Source organism: Lupinus angustifolius, chromosome LG11 (genome assembly GCF_001865875.1).
Source record: "Lupinus angustifolius cultivar Tanjil chromosome LG11, LupAngTanjil_v1.0, whole genome shotgun sequence".
Classification (NCBI taxonomy): Eukaryota; Viridiplantae; Streptophyta; class Magnoliopsida; order Fabales; family Fabaceae; genus Lupinus; species Lupinus angustifolius.
Window position 1 is genome coordinate 12,836,423 of NC_032019.1, and position 5,351 is coordinate 12,841,773.

The following is a 5,351-nucleotide window of genomic DNA, read 5'->3' on the forward strand; positions in this document are numbered from 1 at the left end:
TATGTCAAGAGGAACACTTTGGAAAGCTCTCCTTAAGTGTCATGGTTTTGATGAGGACAACTTGTGCCTATAAGAGCTTGAAGATCATCAACAAATCAGTGTGCTTAAGTCTTTATTTGGTACTAGGCTTAGACTAGATTCTAGTTTAAGTTGAGTCAAGGCTTAGGGCACCTAATACATGTCTCATATGCATATATCTTTTAAATCATTCCATCCATGAGATATGTCATTCATAATATGTTCATGCATTACATAAATACATGTATATGTGCATTCCAGGAATAAACTAAGTGTTAAACATGTATTAACTAAGTGCATAACGTATTTGATGTTTAGTATTTAAAAATACACACTTTTAATTGCTGTTAATCGATTAACCAATCCTTTAATAGCATTCTACGTGTTAATTGCTGCATCTATTTGTTAATTGCATTAGTGAGTTTAGAAATGAGAGATTCCTTGCTTTAGGATTGAGTGCATTTCATGTTATAATCTCTCATGTTTTCCCTCACATGTTCATGCATATTTTTGATGCGTTTTTCATGAATTTTATAATTCTGTAACTTCTGTTTTCATAACTAATACTTGTCATTTCACATGTGTTTGTGTTAAATGTGCATTAGAGTAAAGCCTTCATGTTGTATTTGAGCTTAGGTATAGCTTAATATTACTCTTGTAATTCTTGTGTAATTGTTGTGAAAGGGAATCTCTTGGTGTCGTATCACCAGTAGAGATTGTGTGTTTCTTCATAGCTTAGAGTGTAAGAAAAGGAAAGAACGAGAGATTCTTTGGCTGGGGCTACGCCGAAAGAAACGTTTTCTTTATCGGTAGGAAGGGAGTCAAACCATTGGATAGTTTCTTTGATTTCTTGTCATTTGCTAAGTGTTGTAATTGGATAATGTGTTTGTAAATTACATTGATTCGATTATAGTGAAGGAAATCTCCCAAGTCAGCCGGGAGGCCTGGATGTAGTTTGCAGTGGACAGCAAACGAACCAGGATAAAAATTCGATTTGCAGGATTTGTTTCTCTCTCTCTCTTTACTGTTTTTCAATCGATTTAATTTGTATATTTGATTCAACTAATACATTCTGTTCTTTTGTTGTATTGCAAGCTATTCTGATATACAAATTTGTAAGCTCTGTATTCGTTCTGTTATCGGTTATTTGTTTCGCATTTAATCGTTTCTGTAATTGCTTACTGGTTCTGTTTAATCGATTAATATTCCTGTGTTAATCGATTATACTGTTTCTATTAATCGATTAAAATAGTTTCTGTTTAAAACTGTTTTTTGTGTTAATCGATTAAGACTGTGCTTATAATCGATTATCCTTTTCTCCTTAATCGATTAAATAGGGTTGATTCAGCATTAAGTGTTGATTTGCGAAAAGCGGTAATTCTAACCGCGACACCTATTCAACCCCCCCCCCCTTCTAGGTGTATTGTAACCACTGATACCTAACAAGTGGTATCAGAGCTAGTACGAAGTGCTAGCTCAACCGCGTATTCGTGATCCTAAAGGGAAAAGGAATGGGTTCTTCAAATCCATTTGGTGGTGATGGGTCATCCATTAATCGACCACCAATATTCAGTGGTGAAGGGTATGCCTACTGGAAAGTGCGCATGCAAATTTTTATTGAGGCCATAGACTCGGATATTTGGGAATCCGTAGTCAACGGCCCTTACGTTCCACAACATCTTGTGGACGATCAACCTAAAGATAAACCGAAAAGTTTATGGACCGATGATGAGCGCAAAAAGGTCCAGCATAACCTGCGCGCCAAAAACATCATCACATCGGCCCTATCATATGATGAATTCTTTAGGGTCTCGCAGTGCCATAATGCGAAAGAAATGTGGGACACTTTACAAGTGACTCACGAAGGCACTAGCGAAGTCAAGCGCGCAAGACTGAACGCGCTGACCCACGAATATGAGTTGTTTCGCATGTTACCAAGCGAATCAATATGTGATATGCAAAAGCGATTCACTCATATTGTCAACCATTTAGTTGCTCTCGATAAATCATTTGCTAGAGGTGAACTAACTAATAAAGTTTTGCGTTGTCTTGACAGGAGATGGCAACCAAAGGTGACTGCAATTGTTGAGTCTAAAGATTTAGATTCTATGCCTTTAGCTACTTTATTTGGAAAACTTCAAGAGCATGAAATGGAGTTGGGTCGCTTGACCATGAATGAAGAATCAGACCGGAAGAAGAAGAGCATCACATTGAAGGCCACGACCTCCAAAGACAAAGAAGAGAAAATTGATGATGAATCTGATTCCGATCTAGATGATGAAACTATGGGTCTCCTAGTCCGAAAATTTAGCAAATTCATTAAAAGAAAAGGAGGACTCAAAAAGTTTCAAAAGAAGGAAGCGAAAGAGTCAACCAGTAAAGGCAAGAATAACAAGGATCGCTTCACTTGCCATGAGTGTGGAAAAGTAGGGCACATGAGGTTTCAGTGTCCAACCTACCTAAAGAAGGTTGATTCAGAAAAGAGCACTCCCAGGGACTTCAAATCCAAGAAAGCTTACATCGTTTGGGATGTACCTGAGGAGGAGTCGACATCAAGCACCTCAAGTGAGGAGGAGTCAGCAAAGCTGTGTCTGATGGCCAGATCTGACATCGATACAAATTCAGACTCATGCAAGGGCAATGATGAGGTATATTCTGACACCTCATCCACTTCGGATGATTCACCTCCTTATGATGTATTGTATGATGCTTATGTCGAGTTGCATGATGAATTAAAGAAATTGGCTAGAATTAACATTGATAGGAAAAGGATAATCCTGATAAACGAACAAAAAATAAGCCAATTACAAAAAGAATTAGATGAATTAAAACTGGAAAATGAAACTTTAGATCTCATCTATTCTTGTAGTTCATGTAACTGCTCTGCTAGTAACTTATGTCAAAAACCTGTCTGTGAGACTTGCGAGACTTTGCAAGAGGACAATTTTAAACTAAATGAAAAACTCACACGTCTCACAAACAGTAAACTGCAATTAGATAACCTGCTTAATCAAACTAGAAATGTTGGTGATCGAACTGGTCTAGGTTATACTCGCACTGCTAAAAAGAAGCGACCATATAGAAAACCGGTAGCTCAAGCTAAAAACAAATATCATAAGCATTCTCCTACTTGTTTTTATTGTAACACATATGGTCATACTTATCATTCATGCTATATCAAAAAGTATGGTATACCTAGCGGAGTTTATGTATGGAAAAAGAAGGGAGATGATTCCCTAATCACTAACAGAAAAGGACCCAACATAAATTGGGTACCTGAGAAAAGTAAGTAATCTATTTTGCAGGTATGTCTCCGAACACATGGACAAAAATGGTACTTAGATAGTGGGTGTTCGAGGCATATGACAGGTGATAGATCAAATTTCCTGGATCTCTCACTTAAAGGAAAAGGATACGTCACTTATGGAGACAACAACAAGGGAAAGATACTCGGCACAGGAACAGTTGGTAACTCATCCCAAACTCTGATTGATAATGTCCTTTATGTTGAAGGACTAGAACATAACTTGTTGAGTATAAGCCAACTCTGCGATAAAGGTAATCGTGTATCCTTCGATTCTGATTGTTGTGTCATTCGTGATATTTTATCTAATAACGTTAAATTTGTTGGTCACCGTATAAATAATATTTACATGGTTAATTTGGACGATGTCACTACATTATTTTCAAAATGCTTTATTTCTAAAGAAGATGACATCTGGCTATGGCATAGACGTGTTGCACATATCCATATAAAGCATCTAGATAAATTATCATCAAACGAACTAGTTGAGGGGCTACCAAAATTGAATTTTAAAACTAAAGAAATTTGTGACACTTGTCAAAAGTGTAAACAAACCAAAAACTCTTTTAAAAATAAAAATGTGATATCCACTTCAAGACCTTTGGAGCTACTCCATATGGACTTGTTTGGACCATCACAAATCATGAGTTTTGGTGGTAGTTACTACGCTCTAGTTATTGTTGATGATTTCTCTAGATTTACATGGACATTGTTTTTATCATCAAAAAGCGACGCGTTCAAAAATTTTAAAAATCTTGCCAAGCAAATCCAAAACCAACTTAACCTAAAAATAATATATATACGAAGTGATCACGGGGGAGAATTTGAGAACTTTCAGTTCGACAAATTCTGTGATAAGCATGGCATTTTGCATCAGTTCTCTGCTCCTCGCACTCCACAACAAAATGGAGTTGTAGAGAGGAAAAATCGTGTTTTAGAAGAATTAGCGAGAACCATGCTTAACGAAAGTAATACCCCCAAGTACTTCTGGGCTGATGCAGTTCATACTGCATGCTATGTTATAAATCGAGTACTCTTAAGGCCAAATTTGAACAAAACTCCTTATGAACTTTTAAAAGGCCGCAAACCAAATATATCCCATCTTCACGCTTTCGGTTGCAAATGTTTTATATTAAATAATGGAAAGCGGGCCTTAGGGAAATTCGACTCTAAAGCCGATGAGGGAATATTTTTGGGATACTCGATTCATAGCAAAGCTTTCAGAGTCTTTAACAAATATTTAATGCAAGTTGAAGAGTCTATCCATGTACAGTTTGACGAATCTTCTCCAAAAGAGAAGAGAAAGGTCGTTTCTGATGATGTTGCAGGTGCTTTGGAAGAAGCATACTCCAAGGACATGGATAATGAAAAAGGAGCCAATGATGAAGGTCAAATCGAACCTCAAGAGCACTCAGACATGCCTACCGTGTGGAAAACAAAGAAAGCTCACCCAATTGATAAAGTTATAGGTGACACATCTACGGGAGTGGTAACCCGTAGTTGCTTACGAAATTTCTGTAATTTTGTAGCTTTTGTATCGCAAATTGAGCCTAAGACCGTTGATGAGGCCATTGAGGATGTACACTGGGGTATAGCTATGCAAGAAGAGCTAAACCAGTTTGAGCGTAATAGTGTGTGGGACTTGGTCCCTAAACCTAAAGATCATCCCGTGATTGGTACTCGATGGGTCTTCAGAAATAAACTTGATGAATCTGGCTTAATAATTCGAAATAAAGCACGTTTGGTGGCCAAAGGCTACAACCAGGAGGAGGATATCGATTATGACGAAACCTACGCTCCTGTAGCCAGATTAATGGCCATCAGGATGTTTCTTTCCTTTGCATCTCTAATGAATTTCAAACTTTTTCAAATGGATGTAAAAAGCGCCTTCCTGAATGGTTACATTCAAGAAGAAGTTTATGTTGACCAACCGCCTGGTTTTGAGAATTTTAAATATCCGAACCATGTTTACAAACTTAAAAAGGCACTATATGGTCTCAAACAAGCTCCCAGAGCTTGGTATGATAGA